Source organism: Chiloscyllium punctatum, chromosome 27 (assembly GCF_047496795.1).
Source record: "Chiloscyllium punctatum isolate Juve2018m chromosome 27, sChiPun1.3, whole genome shotgun sequence".
NCBI classification, from domain to species: Eukaryota; Metazoa; Chordata; class Chondrichthyes; order Orectolobiformes; family Hemiscylliidae; genus Chiloscyllium; species Chiloscyllium punctatum.
Window position 1 is genome coordinate 20,371,965 of NC_092765.1, and position 24,223 is coordinate 20,396,187.

General features: G+C 40.5%; 1 protein-coding gene across 4 annotated transcripts in view; it reads left to right on the forward strand.

The window, feature by feature from the left end:
* LOC140453522 (protein FAM110C-like) overlaps window positions 1-24,223 on the forward strand; it is a 163,988-nt gene that overhangs the window by 90,504 nt on the left and 49,261 nt on the right. For 2 of the 4 annotated variants that reach the window (XR_011952414.1, XM_072548272.1), the window contains one exon: window positions 21,409-21,545. The exons of the other annotated variants lie outside the window; for them this stretch is intronic. The gene's annotated coding sequence lies outside the window, so the exon portion shown is untranslated. The remainder of the gene's footprint in view (window positions 1-21,408; window positions 21,546-24,223) is intronic. 4 annotated transcript variants of the gene reach the window in all.

Genomic DNA, 24,223 nt, shown 5'->3' on the forward strand with positions numbered 1-24,223 from the left:
CCATCCATGATCTGTATAAGACCAGAGAATGTCTCAAATAATCTCAAAGTAAAACAAAATCACACAACACCAGGTTATAGTCCAACAGGTTTAATTGGAAGCACTAGCTTTCAAAGCACTGCTCCTTCATCAGAAAACCACCACTCCGAAAGCTAGTGCTTCCAATTAAACCTGTTGGACTATAACCTGGTGTTGTGTAATTTTTAACTTTGTACACCCCAGTCCAACACTGGCATCTCCAAATCATCTCAACTAATCTCAGTATTCTGGGGCTTCTTAAAAAGACACATATTCACAGGCTGCAAGAACCAATCCAAACTCATTAGTTATCGTTCTTACATATTCAGCCAAGTGGTTTGCTAGAATATTTCAAAGGGGAGTTGGGAGTGCAGTGGTTTTAGGGTCACATGTAGACTAAACCAGGAGAGTTTCTTTCCCTAAATATTGAACTAAATGGATACTTGCAAGAATCTGGCAAGTTTGTGGCTCCTATCGCTAACTCCAACGTTTACTTCTAGAACTTCCTTTCATTGACTGAATTTAAATTTCCATAGCATGATCTCAACAGATATCTGCAGATCATTAGTCTAGCTCTCTGGATTATCCATCCAGGAGCACAACTATTTTAATATTGTACAAGAATAGGGCAATCCAAAAAAAAACTTGGAGTTAGCCAGTTTTGAGAAGATTTGTAGCTCAGATTGAGCTTCTGCGTGTGAGTTTGCTCGCTGAGCTGGAAGGTTCACTTTCAGATGTTTCGTCACCATACTAGGTAACATCATTAATGAGCCTCTTGTGAAGCACCGGTGTTGTGTCCCACTTTCTATTTATGTGTTTATGTTTCCTTAGGGTGGTGCTGCCATTTTCTGTGTTGGTGGTGTAATTTCTTGTTCTTTTTCTCAGAGGGTGGTAGGTGGGGTTCAAATTGATATGTTTACTGATAGAGCTTTGGTTGTGATTCCATGCTTTTAGGAATTCTCATGTATGTCGTTGTTTGGCTTGTACTAGAATGGATGTATTATCCTAGTCAAAGTGGTGTCCTTCCTCGGCTGTACAAAAGAATACTAGTGATAGTGGGTCATGTCTTTTTGTGGCTGTTTGATGTTCATGTATCCTGGTAGGTAGTTTTCTACCTGTTTATCCAATGTAGTGTCTGTTACAGTTTTTGCAAGATATTTTGTAAATGACGTTTGTTTTGCTTGTCTGTATAGGGTCTTTCAAGTTCATTAGCTGCTGTTTTAATGTGTTGGTGGGTTTGTGGGCTAACATGATGCCAAGGGGTCTGAGTAGTCTGGCAGTCATTTCTGAGATGTCTTTGATGTAGGAAAGTGCGGCTCGGGTTTCTGGGCGCGTTTTGTCTGCTTGTTTCGATTTGTGGTTGAGAAATTGGCACTGTGGTCATTGGGTACCCATTCTTTTTGAATATGCTGTATGGATGATTTTCCTTTGCTCTTCATAGTTCCTCTGTGCTGCAGTGTGTGGTGGCTCATTGAAATAATGCTCTAATGCAGCTGTGTTTGTGTTGGAGTTTCCATTCCAAATTGCTATTCATTGGGCTGCAGTCAAAAGCACAAGTTGAGTGGTGGGTCTGGATTCTTTTATTCAGACCTTCATGAAAGTGGACAGCTTTGGCATTTGTTGCTCATCCCTAATTGCTCCTGAACAGATGATGGTGACTGCACATTCCATGTGGTGAAAAAACACTCATCGTGCTGTTAGTGTTCCAGAATTCTGAGCCAGTGACAATGAAGGAATGCTGATAAAGTTCCAATGATTGGTCATGTGTGCAATTTGCATGGAGTGCAAGTTGCAGATCATGGAATTTCCACATCTTTGCATTCTTTGCCCTTCTAGGTGGTAGAGGTTGAGTGTCTAAAAGGAGCCATTCAAGGAGACTTGGTCAGTTGCTGCAGTTCATCTTGATAGCTCCACTATCGATTGTAGAGAGCATGAATGATTACAGTGCTGACGATGTGTTGTTCAAATGGGCTGCATTGTCCTGGATATTGTTGTGTGTCTTGAGTGTTGTTGGACCCGAATGCATCCAGTCAAGCAGAGAGTAATTCCTCACACTCTTGATGTGCACCTTGCAGTTGGTGGAAGGGTTAGGAGTTGTGCCATTCGCCACAGGATTTGCAGTGATTATTTGACCCACTCTTGTAGCCACAATAAAAACAATGACTGCAGATGCTGGAAACCAGATTCAGGATTAGTGGTGCTGGAAGAGCACAGCAGTTCAGGCAGCATCCGAGGAGCAGTAAAATCGACGTTTCGGGCAAAAGCCCTTCATCAGGAATATGACGAAGGACTTTTGCCCGAAACGTCGATTTTACTGCTCCTCGGATGCTGCCTGAACTGCTGTGCTCTTCCAGCACCACTAATCCTGAATACTTATGTGGCTTATCCAGTGAAATTTCTAGTTAATAATAACCACCAGGACATTGATGGTGGTGGATTCAACAGTGGCAAGGCTGTTAAACGTCAAAAATAGATACTTAGATTCTCTCTTGTTGGAAGGCACTTGCAGCTGCTGCCATTGTTCTTCCTCTTGGCAGAAGTCACAGGTTTTGAAGCTGCTTTCACGGGAGACTTGGTGAATTATTGCAGTGTGGCTTGTAGATGGTACACACTACTGCCACTGTAAATCAATGGTGGAGGGAGTGAATGTTGGAGGTTGTGGGTATGGTCCAATCAAGTGGGCTTCTTTATCCTGGATGGCATTGAGCTTCTTGAGTGTTGCTGGAGCTGCATCTGTCCAGGCAAGAGGGGAAATCCCATCACACTTCTAACTTGTGCCTTATAGATGGTAGTTGAGTATAGGGGAGTCAGGAAGTGGATTACTTGCTGCAGACTTCCTAGCCTCTGACTTGTTGCTTCAGTCATGATATTTATGGTGAATCGAGTTCAGCTGCTGGTCAAGGTAACTCTGATGTTGGGGATTTAGTGATAGAAACACCTTTGAATGTCAAAGAGTGATAGTTAGATCCCTCTTGTTGGTGATGGTCATGTCCTGGCATTTGGATGGTGCAGAACAATGTCTTGATTAAGTTGCCAGATGGTGGAATTCTAGCCCAGTGTCAATGTTTCCAAGACAAGGCTTTCAGGATGAGAAGAGGATCAGGATCTGATTCAATCCTCATTCCTGCATTCATTGGCATATATTGGCTCAGATTAAACTTCACATGGATTTTAATTTTCTCATCCTTGTTCTCATATCTTTATATGGCCTCAATCTTTCCTATCTTTGTAATCCTATTCAACCCCTCAGCCCTTTCAGATTTCTGCTCCCTGCCAATTCGAGCCCACCTTAGAAGCACATTGCTCAACTGTTGGTGATGTTGCCTTGAGCTACTGAGGCCTTAAACTCTGTAGTTCCCCACCAAAACTCCTCTGCCTCTCTATCTGTTACTTTGTCTTTAAGATTCTCCAAAAAACCTACTTCTTTGACCAACAATATGGCCATTTGCTGTGACATACGTTTTGAGGATGAAACAATTGTGTTTGAAACTGTTCTTGTTTAGCACCTTGGAAGAGTTTACAATGTTAAAGGCACTACATAAATGCATGTTGATGTTGTTGGGCAGTGAATTGAAAAGGAAGATTCGAGCAGAGCCCATCATATTCTTGATAACACTATTATTACTCCACAATGAGTAATGTTTAGTTAAACTGGAAATATTGAAGATAAAAACACTGGGTGGTAAGTGGGATGCCAACCTGTTATCACTTGCTTTGTGCCACCACATAGAAACAAGATTTACTGGCAATGATTCATGAGAATATTCATAGAATCCCTACAGTGTGGAAACACGTCCACATTGACCCTCTGAAGACCCATTCACCTACTACTCTTCATTTCCCCTAACTAATGCACCTAGCTTACATATCCCTGAACGCTGTGGACAATTTCACATGGCCAATTCACCTAACCTGCACATCTTTGGATTGTGGGAGGAAACCAGAGCACCCAGAGGAAACCCACATAGACACCAAGGAGAATGTGCAAACTCCACACAGACAGTCACCCGAGGTTGGAATTGAACCCAGGTGCCTAGTGCTGTGAGGCAGCAGTACTGACCACTGAGCCACTGTGCCACCCTAAATATTGCTGAAATTAGAGTTTGTATTTAGTAATTTTCTAACCTGCCATGGTAAGGCACCTTCCTTTTTGCAGTTTCCTGAATCACATTGAAGTAATTGATGTAGACCATGGGCTGCAGCATACACAGCAGAGTACACATTAAACTCAATGCGCCACTCTGAATACTCCAATAGTGACTTGACACCATCAGTCTTGCATGGGACGCATTGGTTGTAGGTGGCCATGAAGATATTATCTGTGCAGTCTCGCCTTTCCTCCTGTGGATCAGTGTAGTTTATGCTTTGATTGATACTAGAATTTAAAGTAATGATATCCCTTAATACAAATTCATTGTATCCTGGCATGTGGCCCTGCATTACTGCAATCCCTAAGATAGTGCCAATTCTCTTAATGTTGGGAATTTCTGAAAGTCTTCTCTTGATAGATATAGCTTCACTTAAAATCCAGACTTTTCCAGTGATGTTCATAGCCACCACGACCTGGAAGAAATGTTCTGCATGCTGGACGTCAGCGAACATTACGACAACATTGACATTATTGGCAGTGATGGTGTTAATAATGTTGATGATTTCCTGCTTTGACTCTGATTCATGCTGTGGGATTGTGCCATAAGACGCCACACAGATTCCCACTGCAGTGGCACTCAAGATAACTTTGCGTTTTCCAGTCTCCCCATAGTCACTGCTGCTTCCAATCACTGTGATCCAATTCCATCGAAACTTCTGGATCAATAGAACAATTGCTTCAATCTGATTCTCATCATTTGGGATGGTTCGCATAAAATTTGGATATTCTGTCTTGTCACTCAGTTCCTCACTGGAGGCTCCATAGCTAATCTGCAATGGAAAGATGCAATCAGTCATTTTATATCTAATTCATCATCCAATACTTCCAACACAAATATGTTGGTGATTTGTATTAAGTCTGTTTAACTCATCAACTCTGGGCTCACTGGCTTCCAATCCAGCAATGCCTTGATTTTAAAACTACCATTTTTGTTTTCAAATCCTTTACTCTCTCTTTCTGTCTCTGTTATCTCTTCCAGTTCACCACCACCAGGGCAAATGGCAATGGAAATAAATGCTGGCTTAGTTAGAAATGCCAATGTCCTGCAAATGCATGACTTTTTTAAAAAGCCCTAACAATCACCCTTCAGGTCATTCTGTGACCCTCCAATTCTGACCACTTGTGTATTGTCTATTTCCTTCACAGTACTGTTGCCTTCAGCCGTCTTATCCCCAAACTCTTTGATTTCCTCCCCCAACCCCTCAGTTTATCTCTCTTTCCCCTTCACAATGCTCATAACAAATTACCTCCTGACTTTGTACTTTGTTGGGTGATCCAATATCTCCTGATTTTTTTTTAAAATTCATTGACTAGAAGAGGGTGTCATTGGCTGGGCCAACATTTATTGCCCACCCTTAATTGCCCAGAGCGCAGTTAAGAGTCAACCACATCTCTGTGGGTCTGAAGTTACATGTAGACCAGACCAATTTCATTCCCTAAAGGACATTAGTGATCCAGACGGGTTTTTTCCTAACATTCAACAATGGATTCATTGTCATCATTAGACTCTTAAAAAAAAATCATAATTGACCAAGGTAGGAATTGTACCCAGATCCCAGGAGCATTACCTGGATCTTTGGATTAATAGTCCAGTGATAATACTATGAGGCCATTGCCTCCCCCATGATGTGCCTCAGTTTGAAAAGCTCCTCTGAAGTGCCTATATACTTGGCATATTCAAGGCACTATATAAATGTATGTTGGTGTTGTGCTTATTGAAAGGTAAGGGAATCTGAGAGATAAAAAAAATCCAAGAAAACAATTGGTGTAACTTTACCTGAGGAACATCGAACAACCTGACAATGTTGGCTGTGATGATAGCAGCATCTGATTTTAATGGACCAATCAAGACTGAGGCTAAAGATTGGTATCTGCGATCATACTGGTCTGTTTCCACCACATGTTCTGGAGGTCTTGACACAAAAGCAAATGATCCCTGGATATCGATGGTAATTGCACAATCATCAAATATCTCATACCCCAGACTGACGTTTGGCAGAAGAGAGCTCGAGTTGTTTATCTCCTCGACTGCAAACCTCATGGTTTCAAACAGTATATACCCGTTATCGGAAAACCTAGTGAAATATTTTAAAAAGGAATGTTATTTCCAAATATCATACTGGTTTGTCAGTGCTGGAAGTATTAATAAAGAAGACAAACCTGGTTGACACACTCAACTACTACCAAGAATTTCATAGTAGAGAATGTAAGGATTAGGTGATTTAGATGAGGGAACTCAATGCAACATCTCAAAATTTGCAGGTGACACAAAGCTGGGTGTAAGATTAGGTTAGATTACTTAACAGTGTGGAAACAGGCCCTTCGGCCAAACAAGTCCACGCCAACCCTCTGAAGAGCATCCCACCCCTACCCATTCCCCTACATTTATCCCTTCACCTAACACTACGGGCAATTTAGCATGGCCAATTCACCTCACCTTCACCTAACCTAACCTAACCTAAGCTGTGAGGCAGACGTGGAGATGTTGCAGCATTATTTGGACAGGCTCAGTGTGTGGGCAAATGCCCGGCAGATGCAGTAAAATGTGGATAAATATGAGGTTATCCATTTTGTTCGCAAAAATAGGAAGGCAGATTACTCTTGAAAGGCTGAGAGGGGGGAATGTTTAACAAGACCTGGGTGTCCTCTTGCACCAGTCAGTGAAAGTAAGTGTGCAGGTGCAGCAGGCAGTAAAGAAGGCAAACGACATGTTGGCCTTCATAGCAAAATGATTCAAGCGCAGGAGCAAGGAAATTTTGCTACAACTGATGAGGCCACATGTGGGATATTGCGTGCTGTTTCGCTCTACTTATCTGAAAGGATGTTCTTGTTTTGGAGGGAGTGCAGTGATGGTTTACCAAGTTGATTCCTGTGATGGCAGGATCGACGTATGAGGAGACGTTGAATTGCTTAGAATTGTATTCACTCGCATTTAGAAGAATAAGGGGAGATCTCATAGAAACCTATAAAATTCTTACAGGTTAGATGAGGAAGGAGTGGATGAGTCCAAAAACAAGATCCTTGTTTAAGGATAAGGGTAAAACCTCTAGCACTGAGATGAAAAATTTCTTCAGCCAGAGAATGGTGAGCCTGTGAAATTCACTACCACAGAATTACGTGTTTTCAAGAAGGAGATAATTATAACTTCTGTGACTAAAAATATAATTGGAGAAGATGGGATTAGAGTATTGAGCTCAAAGATCAGCCATGATCATAATGAAAGTTGGAGGGTGTAATGGCTTGTGCTTGATAGTTAACCTGATATCAATTGTTCAGTGTTGGAGAATTCTTATCTTAAATGGAGAAAGGTTGAGATAATAGGGAAGGACAGCAACAAAACTGTAAATTGTTAAAATGGTAAACTAACAGAATAGAAATGTTGTTAGAATTAGACTGTGATGAGATTCTACAAGTTGAAGGTTAAAAAATACATTTATGTAAAAACCTTTTATCACAACAGATATCACAAAGTGTACTGCACTACTAAAGTACATTTGGAATGTGGTCACTGTTGTAAGAAACATTTGTTCACAGTAAGCTCCCACATTAAGTGTTATAATGACCAGATTCACCTGTTTAATTTAGTTAAAAAAGGAGGAGGTGTCTCATCACATTGTATCCATAGGAGTAGCATTTTACAGCCAAGTAAGTACTTTTGCAATGTAGTCTTATGAGAATATGGCAGCCAGCTCTTACAAACAGATAAATGAATAAAAGATGCAACAGATACATTCAGAGAGATATTGAAAGCTTTAGACAATCATTTCAACCTCAGAATTAATACAACTTTATAAAGGATTATTTAACTGAAGAATTAAGCATCCAAGGGAATTCATAGATGACTTCAGTAATAATCTCTACAGACTATCGGAGAGTGTGCCGAAAATGACTTAAAGCCAGAATTCATAAGTTATAGGCATTACTGATGAGCCTTTGTCAGATTTATTACAGTCCAAAGAAGACAAAATTCTAAGTAGAGTTGTCCAATCTTTATACATGGGAGACCATATTTCAAGTTTTCTCTCAAATTTCAAAAAACTGACTTTATATTCCTGATGAAGGGCTTATGCCTGAAATGTTGATTCTCCTGCTCCTTGGATGCTGCCTGACCTGCTGTGCTTTTCCAGCACTACACTCTCGATTTTGACACAACAGTAATTTTAATAAAATAACACTAAAAAGTGCTAAATAGTATTTCTTTTTAGTCATATTAGTTATGAAATGGAGCTACAGAAATTGAAGGCAATTGGCAAGGTTCCCCATGGGAGACTGGTTAGCAAGGTTAGATCTCATGGAATACAGGGACAACTAGCCATTTGGATACAGAACTGGCTCAAAGGTGGAAGTCAGAGGATGTTGGTGGAGGGTTATTTTTCAGACTGGAGGCCTGTGACCAGTGGAGTGCCATAAGGATCGGTGCTGGGTCCACTACTTTTCAACATTTATATAAATGATTTGGATGTGAACATAAGAGATACAGTTAGTAAGAGTGCAGATGACACCAAAATTGGAGGTGTAGTGGACAGCGAAGAAGGTTACCTCAGATTACAATGGGATCTTGATCAGATGGGCCAATGGGCTGACAAGTGGCAGATGGAGTTTAATTCAGATAAATGTGAGGTGCTGCATTTTGGGAAAGCAAATCTTAGCAGGACTTATACACTTAATGGTAAGGTCCGAGGCAGTGTTGCTGAATAAAGAGACCTTGGAATGCAGGTTCATAGCTCCTTGAAAGTGGAGTCGCAGGTAGATAGGATAGTGAAGAAGGCGTTTGGTATGCTTTCCTTTATTGGCCAGAGTATTGAGTACAGGAGTTGGGAGGTCATGATGCAGCTGTACAGGACATTGGTTAGTCTACTGTTGGAATATTGCATGCAAATCTGGTGTCCTTCCTATCGGAAAGATGTTGTGAAACTTGAAAGGGTTAAGAAAAGATTTACAAGGATGTTGCCAGGGTTGGAGGATTTGAGTTATAGGGAGAGGCTGAACAGGCTGGGACTGTTTTCCCGGGAGCATCAGAGGCTGAGGGGTGACCTGAAAGAGGTTTATAAAATCATGAGGGGCATGGATAAGATAAATTGACAATGTCTTTTCCCTGGGGTGGGGGAGTGCAGAACAAGAGCGCATAGTTTTAGGGTGAGCGAGGAAAGATATAAAAGAAACCTAAGGGGCAACCTTTTCACACAGAGGGTGGTACGTGTATTGAATGAACTGCCAGAGGAAGTGGTGGAGTCTGGTAAAATTGCAACATTTAAGAGGCATCTGGATGGGTATATGAATAGGAAGAGTTTGGAGGGATATGGTCCAGGTGCTGGCAGGTGGGACTAGATTGGATTGGGATATCTGCTCGGCATGGACAGGTTGGATCAAAGAGTCTGTTTCCATGCTGTACATCTCTATGACTCTATGATTAACCCTCAAATCCTAATCACCGGGGAATGCAATACAAATTGGAGCCAAGACAAGTTGGGCTCAACTCATACAGGCCTTGCATAACTTTTGGTGGTATAAACTCTTAGCTAATCTTGGTGGAATTTGTACATTTGTGGGAGTCAGAAGTGGGTAATTTCTCAGTCTGAGTTTCCAATTCTCCCAGCATGGGTTGGGTTTTGTAGAGTAAGAGGAGGGAATTGGTGGGTGTGTGTCAACCTTATGCAGTCTCAGGGTTCGTGCTCACTCTTGCTGTTCACACACAAATACACTCAGTCCCATCAATGCACACATACACACTCACTCTCTCCCACCTCCCTGTCATGCATGCAGATTCACTCCCTCCCTCCCACACACACATTCTCTTTCTCCATGTGCACAGTCCTCAGCCATACACACAGTTTCTCTCTGAACATAAACTGATAATGGTACATATTATACAATTATCATTTTGGGAATTTGGATGTTAAAGATGAGTTGGCTTCAGTTGTGTGAAGGACTTTGTTGTTAAGAGCTCAGAAAGTCATTGGGAACAGTGAAGTACCTACATAATATTGAAGAGAGCAGCTGGCTTTAGTCAGGTGACTAGCAGGATTCCTGGTCTGTTAATGGATGAAGTATTTGCAAAGTGGAACTGGTATGACATAGAGAAAGGAGCCATTAGTGACTTGAGTTCATTGTAGAAGAACAGTTTCATCCCAGCAGCAGCTTGATAATTGTGTAGAAATCTCCAGACTATGAGAGATTAGTTAGTGAAATTTCTGAGCTGTGAGAGCTGTGTGGAAATTTTCAAGCTGTCAGATTCAAAAAGCGATTTAGGTCATTAGAACTGGAAAGCATCGATCAGGTAAGGAATTAAAGAGTTGAGATGGAAGTGACACTTCACTGGGATCAATGATTCATAAAGGCTATAGCTCGGTAAAAAGGCTGAAACTTTGTTTTGCTGTTTAATATCAAAATCTTTCTAAACTGTCTTATTTGGATAGCTATGCCTGTTTTTGTTATTGTTTTATTTTGTGTAATGAACTTGTATTATTTTGTCGAAGAACATTGACAGTCTTATGTGAATGTGCTTGGTAAGTAACCCATAGGGTAACCTATTGCAAACATTAAACCGATGATCTATCAAGTCAATGTTCATTCTGGGATCTGACTTTTTTCATATTTCCATCAGCAAGATTATAGCAACAAACTCTTCCTCCCTCGTGCACACTGTCTTCCTTGCACATATGTCCATTATCCCACTTTCCCCTCACCCCTTACACATAGACCTTCCTCTGTTCTATGTAATCATAAACAAATACACACACATTGTGTGGGCTTGGAAAGGGTTAGGGTTAGGATTTGGGTTAGGGTTACATTTAGGTTTAGGGCTAGGGTTAGGTTTTGGGTTAGAATTAGGGTTCTGGTTAGGTTTTGGTTTGGGATTAGGGTATGGTTACGGTTGGGGTCAGGTTTGGGTTGACTGCAGTTCTTAGAGGGACCAGATTTGTATGCAAAGGACAAACTTTCATTTGATCATAACACAGCACAGTGACTATCTAAAATGAGAAATCACTCTCACATATTCAATACAGAGGTAACTAGAAAGGAACAATTTCAAATGGAACATGTTTGTTTATGATTATGTAGAACGGAGGAAGGTCTGTGTGTAAGGGCTGGCGGGAAAGTGGGATAATGTACAAATGTGCAAGGAAGGCTGTGTGTGTGAAGGACGAAGAATTTGTTGTTATAATCTTGCTGATGGAAATAACAGATATGAGATCTAGCCAGAAGAACTCCTAACGTAACGTCAGTTAGTAAACAAGTTAATTTAACCAATAATTCAATTACTGAGGGTGACCAAGAAAGTCCAAACTCATCAAAAGGTTGGAGTAAAACATCTACCTACGTCAGTTCACACATGGAGGTAGATTGAGGATAAATACCCATTGTCACATGAAGATTCAAGATGTGGAACATGTAACTCCGTGAAAGGCAGAACTAGTAATAGAGCAGCAATGCCTAAAGATTCTAGATATGGCAAACGTAAATGTCGCTTGTCACCATTGTCTGTGAGAGAAATATGGTGTTAGAAGCCCTCCAGTTCAAAAGAGAAGCTCAGGTCATCAGTAAATTAATTCAAAATATCTGCCTGAACTCAACAAACTAACAATCTTCCAAGTTTGATGTGAATACATTCGGGAAGAATAGTGAAACCTCTATTATCTTGTGAAGAGGCTCTTTCAGTTAGACCAAAGGGTGACTATTTTCATCCACATTGGACCACACAGACCCTATAAAAATAGAAAGCTGGAAGCTATTGATAGCAGCAGATAAACCAGATCATCTGCTCCTTACTGTCATAGTGAAATTTCTCTGAGTGGGAAATATTAATCAGAACAACACTTTTCATCCTTCTGTGGTGGTAATTGAACAAGCTCATCACCCTCTGAATGAAGAAACATTTCCTCATCCCAGTCTGAAATGGACAATCACGAGTCCTGAGACTCTGACTGCTGGTTCTGGACCACCTGGCCAGGGAAAACATTACCCATGCACCCAGTCTGTCTGGCCCTGACAACATTTATCACATTAACTTCAATGTGATCTCCTCTCGTTCTTCTCAACATTAAGACAGTGGTTCTTCGGGTTCTTGATTAGGAAGGAGATCAAGGGTGACGGGGAGAAGGCAGGAGAATGCGATTGAGAAACATATCAGCCATAATCGAATGGTGGAGCACTCTTTGGGCCAAATGGTTTAATTCCACTCCTATATCCTATGGTCTTAAGGTCGTTAGTGAATACAGGCATAGCTGACACAGTCTCTCTTCATAAGACAAATCTGTGATCCTTGGAATCAATTTGGTGAATCTTTGCTGCACTCCTTCTATGGTAAATATATCTTTTCTTAGGTTTGGAGACTCAAACTGATTACAATACTCCAACTGTGCTCTCACCAAAGCCCTGTATAATTGCAATAAGATTTCCTTGCTCCTATATTCAAACCCTCTTGCAATGAATTGCAACATTTAAGACACATTTGGATGAGTATATGAATAGGAAGGGTTTAGAGGGATATGGGCCGAGTGCTGGCAGGTGGGACTAGATTGGGTTGGGATATCTGGTCGGCATGGATGGGTTGGACTGAAGCGTCTGTTTCCATGTTGTACATCTCTATGACTCTATGACTCTATTTGGCTTCCTTACTGCTTGTTTTCAATGAGCAGTGTATAAGGCTAACTAGGTCCCTTTGTACATCAACATTTCCTAATCAATCACTCTTTAAGTAATACTCTGCCATTTTATTTTTCCAACTAAAGTGGATAACACATTTATTCACACTATTTTGCATCCACCACGTGTTTGTCCACTAACTCAATTTGCCTATAAAGCACAGAAGCCTCTTTACAATCTTCACATCACTCACACTCCCATTTAGTTATGTGCTGTAGCAAACCTGAAAATATTATACTCAATTCTCTCATCCAAATGACTGATATATACTGTGGCTAGCTGGGGGTGGAGGCCTGATCCTGGTTCATGCCCCCTTGCTTTCCAGTCTGAAAACAATCCATTTATTCCTATTCTCTGCTTCCTGTCTGCTAACCAATTCTTAATCCATGCCAAAAATTAGCACCAATCTCCTATGTTTTGATTTTGTATGCCAACCTCTTATGCAGAACTTTATCAGAAGCTTCCTGAAAATCCGAATATGCCATATTCACTGGTTCTCCATCTATACTACTAGTTACATCCTTAAAAAAACTCCAGCGGGTTTATCAAACACAATTTCCCTATCATAAATCCATGTTGATTTTATGTAATATAGTTGGCAAATATTAATTGTCATATTATTAAACCTTTATTGTAGACTTCAGAATTATCCCAACTACTGGTATTCGGTGAAGCAGTCTGTAATTCCCAAATTTCTGACTCTCTCCTTTTTTATACAGTGGGATTACATTAACTACCTTTCAATGTACCTGGACTATCTGACAATTGACAAAATTTGCAAAGTGACATCAAATATATCTCCTATCTTCATGGCCATCTCACTTTTCTACTACTCATCTACAGTTTTGTATTTTTATCACAATTTGAATTACTTTCATGTAGGTCAGCCAGCAAAACGTCTACTTACATCTTACACATGGGAACCTCTGGCTTTGAGTAGTTCCTGTACGATTCAACATGAATCGGAAACAGTCCTCCAATAACGTAGTCCCCAGGCAGCTGAAATTGCATCTGGCAACATTCTGCATCATGTCCAATAGCGAAGACTTGTGCAGAAAAGCACCTCAAAAGTAACACAAGGTAGAACATCATTAATGTTAAGAAACATACTGCTAGTGTCAGCTGTTTCGATGCTCTGAACAATGGCACCAGGAGTTTTGTACCCATTCCAACATCCAACTAGTTTGGAAATACGAGTACACAAGATTATTTACCTAAGAGAATAGGATTTACATAAAATTAAAGTGAGGATGTTTGTGGTTTGCAATGCACAATTTTGAATGGGGATGATGTGGCCAAACTTCCATCAAAACCCATATTTCAACACTAGGGGTGAGGTTTGCCTTCTTCATGGAACCGAGCTAATTTATCCTGAAGTCCTTGTACCTATGCTGCAGAACTTTGAAGCCTCTGTGTCCCACAAACTGGAAAAGATATATGTGTGTCCACATCATTTTTGCTCCCCTTTTTATTTTGGCCTTTCTCAAACTCCTTCACTTCCCTTTCTCCGTGTCTGTCTTCTTTCAGTCTCATTCCCTTTTGTATTTCATTTCTGTTTTGTTTATTCATTTTTATTATTTCTGATTTCCTTGTTCTCAAGATGTAAATTATTATCCATCTAGAGTTGCCCTGAAGAAGTGATATTGGGTCTTGTCTTTGATCACTGTAATCCAAATGGTGAAGGGAACTCAACCAGTGGCAGTGAAGGAACAGTAATAGTTGTCCATGCCAAGATCATCGATCACATGGAGTTAATGGTGTTCCCACAATATTGCTGGTCATGTCCTTTTCAATAACAACCTGTATTTCTATTGCATCTTTAACATATTATAATATTCCAAGGTGCATCACGTGCGCATTACAATAAAAAATGGATACCATGTTTCTTAAGAGAATGTTAAGACAGGTGAACAAGAACTTGGCCAAAGAGATAGATTGCAAGGAGCATCTTAAAGGAGGACAGGCAGAGAGATTTTAGAAGTGAATTTAGAAGTGGTGGGCGGCACGGTGGCACAGTGGTTAGCACTGCTGCCTCACAGCGCCAGAGACCCGGGTTCAATTCCCACCTCAGGCGACTGTGTGGAGTTTGCACGTTCTCCCCGTGTCTGCGTGGGTTTCCTCCGGGTGCTCCAGTTTCCTCCCACAGTCCAATGTTGTGTAGGTCAGGTGAATTGGCCATGCTAAATTGCCCGTAGTGTTAGGTTAGGGGTATGGGTGGGTTGCGCTTCGGCGGGGCGGTGGGGACTTGTTGGGCCGAAGGGCCTGTTTCCACATTGTAAGTAATCTAAGTAATCTAATCTAATCTAATTCCACAATTTAAGATGGAGGCTGCTGAAGGCATGTTTGACAAAAGTGGAACAATTTAAATCAGGTTGTCCAAAGATTTAGAATTGACAGAGTGGACAACTTGGAGTGGTAGATGACAAGAGATAGGGGCAGTAATTGTGGGGGGATATTGGCAATGGTAAGATTTGTTGCAGTGTAACCTATCTGTTGGGAATCTGGGCTCAGTTGGCTAGCACAGGGATCAGAGTAACACCAACAGCACGCAATTCAATCCTCATTCCAGCTGTAATAGATTTAGGGCCTGCCTCTGGCTGCTACCCACTATATAGAAGATCACAGCACCTGTTGTGGTTCAGCAGATAATCATGAAGGGCCTTCTTTCTGGCAGAGCACAAGAGAATGAATATCCTGTACAAGTCATTCTGCTATAATATGTGTTTCGTGAACGATGAATTAGGGACACTGTTTCTGAAGTGCGAACTTTTAAAGCATGTGTTGGCTGTAACGTGATTACATCGCCAACTCTTAGCACAGTTTCTGAAGTGTGATTTTTCTATAGTGCGGGCTTGCTAAAGAACGCAACCATTGCGTTATAGAAGAACTACCAGTAGATTGTACATACTGCAGCCACCCGTTGTTAGTGATAAAGATGGACACTGAGCAAGCTTTTTAAGCGTTGTCATAGCTGCTCCTATCCAGGGGAATGGTGGTTCATTACATTGGTATTGGAGAAGATTTAAGTTTGGTAGAGGTGAGGGTACCAGGATGAAATAGCAGAGAGGAATATCAACAGAATGCTGGGATAACCTGAGAATAGGGATTAGTAATTCAATAGGTGGAGAAAGAATAAGGCGAAATGTAATCAGTCTATCTCAGGGTTACTGTGCATTTTTGTGAATGGTGAATGCATGCAATATTGTATCCTTGGGAATCATTGTGGTCACCCGTTGAAGCCTCTTCAATGCTGTATTTCTGCTCTGTAGCACAACAGCCATTGAGATAAATAAACTTGAATAAAAGCTGACTTATATTTCTCACTCCTCGATAAGTTATTGGTTAACAGTTAAATAACTTTCCTTTATGTCTTAAACATTGTCAATCCCAAGTTTAATTTTATATCCTCCAATATAAATTTGCAAAGGCAAATCAAATTTGATTATGTTGATACAAAATATGTACTCTTGAAACATTTGGCTGAACAATTATTTAACAAGTTGCGTGTATTAAAAATACAGATTCTATATTAATTTGGATCATGGTACACACACCAAAGGCTGAATTTTACCAAAAGTCAACTAAGTCTCAATTTCAGGGACCTTTTTGCGGGTTTCTTTCCCTAAGCGCAATGAGTTACCTCACAATTTTACACTGTCAATGTCGTTACATTTGCACCATCACATCCTATCATTGATTAGGTTGAGGATGTTCTCACCATTGCCAAACTTTTGCTATTGGCTCCGTGTTTACAGATTAATTAATAAAATGCAGCTGGTCAATTGCTGCCATCTAGAAATAGTCCGTCACATAGCATGTAGAGAAAGAAAAGTTTCTGAGGGAACATTAGTGTCACGGGTGACACTCTGTTGCAATAGAAGCACTCCTTCATGAATGTATTGTCACTTTCCAGATTACCTACCTGATTGACTGACATTGTTACTGCAGCCACAAGAATCAAAGCTACACCGACTACCTGTCCTTTGCAGTGTACACAGTTAGAATCCGGTCTACAGGAATGTTATTCTTTCCTAAACATTCAGGGCAGCATAACATTGTCATGTTTCAGGATTGAGTATGGTCCACATCCCCCACAATCAACTTGGAAGCACAGCCCCAACTACTGAGTGCTCAGACCTCTGACTGACCTTGTGCTGTTCCCTTCTGATTTACCGTAATCTCATGCTTGGTTGCACTGGACCTGCAGAACTGTCCTCCACTCACTCCCGGAACTATAAATAATAGGGAATGTCTCTCAGTGACCACTTCTACAGCCCAACTGACCATGGCCATGCCCCTGGTCTGATATCGGTTTGATCTACCGTGCCTGTGCTCCCTGACTGACACCCATATCTTTTGACTTGATGGAGATTTATTCTCCTTAGTCTTTGAGCCATGGCCATTTGGTTGAAACACATTCAATGCTGCTGGCAATGATATAGCATTGATGTAACATAAAACAGCATGTCCTCCCCCTGGACTGATCACAGTCGACAAACACAAAAGCTGCCTGGCTTTGTGTCTGCACTAAGAGGCAAGGCAAGAGAAAAGGATAATGAGCCTGTAGGTTCTGAATGGCTTGGTAATGTGCAAAACCCCAAAGTGAGACAGTGATGCAGTGAGCATCCAAGTAGGTGCAAAGTGAATGAGCAATAAGGAAGGGAGCGAACAGGCTGATATGCAGTCTTTTCCAATGTATTACTGTAGCTGGATGCCTGTCTCTGTGAGCAAAGTGACCAGGCAGAATGTGATGTAAGGTGTCAATGTGTTCCAAAGTGAAGTATCTAAATAGTGAATTGTATTGCAAGTTAGCTCCAATGTACCACGATGATGTGACAAGGCTGGTATATGCCTGATGCTAATCTTTGGACAGGGGGTGCAGGTAGTCACTGCCCATGGAAAGTACTCTGGGATGTTAGGACAACTGGCCAAAATGGAGGTCTGGAGGAGCAGGGGGTGGGCTAGAGCTGCCCAGCTCAGCTGGGGTAACCCCTTAGTCACCCATTCTGACTTGCGTGCTGGAATTGTCACTGTCTGATTTCTCTCTGCCATGTGGAAAAATAGGAAATTGCATTCAAATGAGGTGAAATTAGGTGTTAATGGGATGTAAATGTGTGCAGATAAACATCCTGCCATTTGATGGTAAAATTCTCATCCTGCTGTTAAAATCTTGGTTGGAAAATCAGACTTCCTTTTCTCTGTGACAAGAATTCAATTTTCCCAACTGAATCATCACTGTCCACATAGCTCTTGGATCTGGGAAAATTCAGCCCGGATTCTTACTGCCAATGTTGAAATGAAACAGTAAGTAATTTGTGCAAGATTTAATGCAAACTTTGACAATAGATTCCTTTACAAATTTGGAAATGCAAATTTACAGCATAAATATACATAAGTGGGAATAGGATAGTTGGATGGTTCATGAGTTTGTATAACACTGCTCACCTGACTTGTGTTTACCTATACAAAGCTGTATACCAGCTTACTCTTCTGTTTGGCTAGTTAACCATTTCCTTTTCCAAAGAGACCAAAGCTGGAACTAAATATTCAGGGATATATGACTTTCCAAAGGACAGGCAGAAAGGAAATGTAGATTTTAAAAAAGAATAGGTAATGACTCATGGCAAAGATATATTCCCGTGAGGAAGACAGATTCCAGGAAGTTTGGCATTATTTGTGTGGGATGGACTAAGTTAGACAGCAAGAAATAACCTTGAATCAGAAGAATCCGAATGAATTTGGGTGGAGGTAAGAACTGAAAAGGGAAAGAAGACACTGGGTAGGAATAGGCTTCATGCCCCTAACAGTAGCTATATGGTAAGACAGAGAGCAAATCAGGAGATAATGAAGACAAGTAACAAAGGCTGCACACTAACCATGGCTGACTATAAACTTCATGTCGATTGGCAGAGTAAGGCGTGAGAAAGAATTCATAGATTGTATTTGGGACAGTTTCCTAGAACAATATGTTGTGGCTAAAACCAGGGATTGGGTTATTGTGGATCTGGTGGTGTAAAATAAGGCAGGTTTAGCTAATGATGCCAGAGTAAAAGATCTCCCGTAACAATAACAAGGTAGAATTTAGCACTTGGAGGAGCTTGGGTCAGAAACTGTGTGCCAAGCTTAAGTGAAGCTAATGAAGTGGACTGGAGTTGGCTAATGAAGTTGGCTGAAGTGGACTGGAGAAGGAGTTTAGTAGCAAAGAAGAACAATGGAGATGTTTAAGAAAATAGTTAATCACTCACAGCAAAGATATATTCCAGTTAGGAAGAATGATTCTCAAAAGGGGATTAATCAACAATGGTTAACGAGGGAAGATAGGATAGCATCAGATTGCAAGAAAAAAAAGAATCCTACAATGTGGCAAATATTAGGGGTGAGTCAAAGGACTGAGAAAGATTTTAAAAGCACCAAAAGATGACCTGAAAAATAATAAAAAGGGAGAAAATAAACTTTGAGGGTAAATTTTCAAGTAATATCCACACAGGCAGCAAGAATTTCCATAAATTTTTGTCAAGAAAGAGAGAAGCCAAAGTGAGTAAAGTCCCTTTAGAGAGTAAGGCTGGGAAATAATGACAGACAATTGGGAAATGGCAGGAAATGAATACTTTGCATCAAGTTTCATATTAGAAAACACAAGTAACATCCCAAAAATTACAAAAGGAAGAAAGGAGATCAAGATAATAACAGTCACTGGGGATGAAATGTTCAGGAAAATAATGGGACTAAAGACTGTTAAGTTCCCTGGACCTTCTGGGGTACATCCTAAGATATTGAAGAAGTAGACACAGAAATAATGGATGTTGTGGCAATAATCTTCCAGAAATTCTTAGGTTCTTGAAAAGTCTCAAGGATTGGAAAACTGCCAGTGTAACATCTTCATGTAAAAAGGGAAGGAGACAAAATATCGGTAAATATAGGCCAGTTAGTTTAATGTTTGTTATTGGAAAATATTGGAGTCTATTATAAAGGATGAAAGAACAGAGCATTTAGAAATACATCATATGATCAAGCAGAGTCATCATGGTTTCACGAAGGGGACATCATGCTGAACAGTTATTCTTTGATGAAGTAACAAGCAGGATAGATAATATATTTAGATTTTTAGAAGATTTTTGATAAGGTACCGCACGTTAGGCTGTTATATAAGAGCTCATGGTGCTGGAGATAGTATATTTAGCTAGATAGAGGATTGATAAACTCATAGAAGACAGACAGTTAGGATAAGGATTTTCAGGGTGGCAAACTGTAACTAGTGGTGTATCACAGGTATCAGTGCTGGGGACACAATCACTTAATATGTAGATTAATAACTCAAAAAAGGTGAATGTATTATAATCAAACTTGCGGATCACTCAAAAATAGGTAGGAAGGCAAGTCTGCAGAGAGGTGCAAGTTACAGGAATGGGCAAAAGCTTGGCAATTGGAATATAATGCTGGGAAAAGTGAGATCATGCATTTTAGCAGGAGTTAAATATTTTTAAATGGAAAAAAATGACAGAACGGGGTTCTGAGTATAAGATCTCCCGTAACAATGACAAGGTAGAATCAGAGGAGCTTGGGCTTTGGGAGTCTTCATCTTGGAATCACAAAAAGCTAACATCCAGGTTCTGGGCCCTTCATCTCAGGAAAGATATACTGCTGTCGGAGGCAATCTAAAGAAGGTTCACCAGGTGATATCAGGTACAGAGGGAGTGTATTATGAGGACTGGTTGAGAAGGTACTGTACTCATGGAAGCCTGTACTCATTGACATATCCAAGAACGAGAGGTAACCTCATTAAAACACACAAGATTCTGAGAGGACTTGACAGGGTAACTAAGGAAAATAGTCTGGAACCAGACAGTTCTAATTTCAGAATAAGTCACACAGTTAAGACATAGGTGAGGAGGAATTTCTTCACTCAGAAGATAGTGAATCTATGGAATTCTTTATCACAGAGGCTTGTTGAGATTGGGTCATTAGGTATATTCAAGGCTGAGAGAGATTTTCAATAAGTAGGGAAATTAAAAGTTATGGGGAAGAGGCAGGAAAGTGAAGGATCAGCTGTGATCTCATTGATAGGCAGAGTGTAATCAATGACCTGAGTGGTCTACTCCTGCTCTGGTGCCTTATAGTCAGATGGAACCCCGTGTAATAGGAAGGCAGTTGTGGGCAGGAGGGTGGAATGCCTGTCGTTCAGTTGTAGTTTACCTCAGGGAGCAATAACCTCACACTATCAGCATTACATTAGTGACAGATATTAAATACCGGCATAAAGTGACATAAAGTGGGCAGGTAAAAACAATGACTGCAGATGCTGGAAACCAGATTCTGGATTAGTGGTGCCCGAAACGTCGATTTTGAAGCTACTTGGATGCTGCCTGAACTGCTGTGTTCTTCCAGCACCACTAATCCAGAATAAAGTGGGCAGGTATGAGTCACATTTCAATTTCCTTTTTGTTGCCTGCAACCAAAGCTCTAGAATTCCCCCATCAAATCATTCTGCCATTTATCTATCACTCCTCCTTTGATTGACTCCTTAAAATTAAATATGCTCCTTTCAAAATTTATCCACTCCTTTATCCGTAAATCCATTGTGTTTTGTTTTGTAGTCCTCGTTCTTACTGAAGTACGTTTCCACAGATATGGAGACCGTCGGATATTCAGCCAATCTTCATGCATGAAGCTTGACCCTGATACTGAGCATCAGTGATCACTCAGTGGTATCATTGCTGAAGCAGACACTGAGGTAGGTGATCAGTCATGCACAAGCATAATGGGCTGAATGGCCTACTGCTGTTCTTCCATTTCTGTGAAATACCCATTCAAGCCGAGCCATTACATTCTGAAGTTAAGGACAGAATAAAGGGGACATATTACTTCGCTAAAATATCTGCCTATATCCACATAACTTTCCTTTAATCTTTCAGCAGAAACAGACAGCTATAGTTTGGACAAATTCAACTCAGAACAGCACTTTTTTTTCACTACGCAGGCCCATGACTCCTTTGCATTTATTCTGCCTGAAGTGAAATGGTTTCCTGGCAACAAGCACAGGTGGGACCCATTAGTCAAACAAATTAGTCAAAATTTGGATGAAATGTTCCACCTTGCACCTTTACTTTGGTTATTAGATTCATTCCCTTGGACAGCTTATTCCAACTCTAAAGGCAGATACTTGGACCTGACACCAATGGAGGCTCAGTGGGCGGGATTCCTGGCTTTGAACTAGACAGATTGTGGGCTCAAGCCCTATTCCAGAGAAATCATCATAAACTCCAGGCAAACTGTGCAGGGCTAAGGAGTGCTACTCTGTTGGAGGTTTGGAGGTGCTGTCTTTTAATTGAAGTGTTAAACTGAGGCCCTGACTGGAGCTAAAAAGTCTTAAGGTGCAATCTTACAGAAAGCATGAGAATTCCTCGTGATGTCCTGGCCAATTTTTAACCATTAACCAAATTATCCATTCATTGTCATATTGCTGTCTGTGGTAATTGCTATGCTAAAATTGGTTGCTGCACCTTTCACAATATCTGAACTTCAAAAGCATCAAATCAGCTGCATAGTGCTTTCGGATGTCCTGAAGTAATAAACAATGATAACTAAATGCAAGCTCTTCCTTCTACTATGAGTGGCAGAACTCCTGAATTACATCCAGGGCTTTGATTTTTCATTCAAGTGAATGACTTTTGTGAGAGTTAAGCTGGTTGTAGTAAATAAACTGGATCCCATTGCTAGTACATGGGATTTCTATCTTAAAATTGGAGTGATTACTCATATTGCCAAAATAGTCCTGGTACACATGCAGACACAGTCCTTGACATTAGCTGTTAGCTGCAGACTGCAGAAGGTGTCTGCACACACATTACAGATGAAGCAGAGCTTCCCCTCCCCAGCTTTCCTTCTTTATCAAGGTTTAATATTGAGGCTAACAGTTGGCTGTGTAAAAGAGGGACAAGTAATCAATGAATTTACAATTACTTTTGAACAGCTGCTTTTAAAAGGTTCCTGTTATGTATTCACAAGGTTACATTGTATCTTATGATTGAGTATCTCAGAACAACGCAGAGATGCTGCTTATTTAAATCTTTATTTATAATACTTTAAAGCATCTCAGTACATATAAGATTTGTACATAGGCTTGTTTACAGCTCAGAGCCCAGATCATTTCTGGAATATTCCCAGGTGTTGGTACTTAAAGCACCATCTCCAACCACAAACTTGGGCAATCAAGCAGTGTACAAGGATCATTTTGTTAAAAAATCTAACCTATTTTTCTAATCAACCAGTTCTGAGATGTTATGACACACCTCTGGAGCCAATGGGAATTGAAAACAAGACTCCCAGTCCAGGAATAGGATGACTACTACAGTACTACAAGAGGGCCCACAGGAGACAGTTATCAGAGTAGCTTAATTGAACACACATGAAACAAAGCATTGACTACTTCAGTTCTTATATGCATACAGGCTGACAGAATAGTGGTTTGGAATCTTAATCTAGTTCGAAAATCTGATGAGTCTATCAGCTGACTCAATCACAATTAGAAGTTGCTTAAATCATTTTACTAATAAACTAACAAAAATAATGAATAGAAAACAAACAGGAAGCAACTGGCTACATCAATTACTATAATTTTTATCATATATTAAGCCTATTAAATTGTACAATTAACTTTGGTCATGTGGAGGTACTTTTAGATGTTTCCTATATAGACCTTAAATCCAGGAATGAAATTATGGGATTCAATTGATCAGTGGAGATTCTGTTCAGATCACTATGTTGCTGAATGTCTGGTTGGGTAGAAGCTAGTGCAATAAGCTTAGGGTCAAATCCCAGGTATATAACTATTTGCATAACAGAGGTAACACTCTGCCATTAATGATGCTTGGTGTTTTCTCCATAGGAAGATGGGCAATTTACACCCGCACGTTCAGCAGAAGATGTGGAAGAAAATAAATTGAAATAGATAAAATAAATTGTATTGTGCTTATCTCAGAGCATTGCACTTCAGGATGGATGGCAAAGCTTTAGGGACTATGCAGAGATATTTACCAGATTGAAACCAGGGACTACATTTGTGTGCTGGGAGATGAGAGGAGTGCAATAGCAGACTCAATAGCAAATTTGAAAAGCAAAATTAGATAAATACTTGAAAAGGGGAACATTGCAGGAATATAGGGATTGAAGAGCTGGAAGGAGACTAATTGGGCAGCTCTTCCAAATACAATAGACAGAATGGCCTCCTTCAGTTCTGCAAAATGTTCCAAAGATTTATTGCTTATGTTGTTGTTTCTTGCCCATAAATAGTCAATCTGACAGATCCCTTACACATTTGCTGGAATAAGTGGAACCACACAATATCCTCTGTTAGCTAATGGGCTAATGGCAATGTAACAGCCCAAAGTTTCCCAACACTAACTTTTCAAG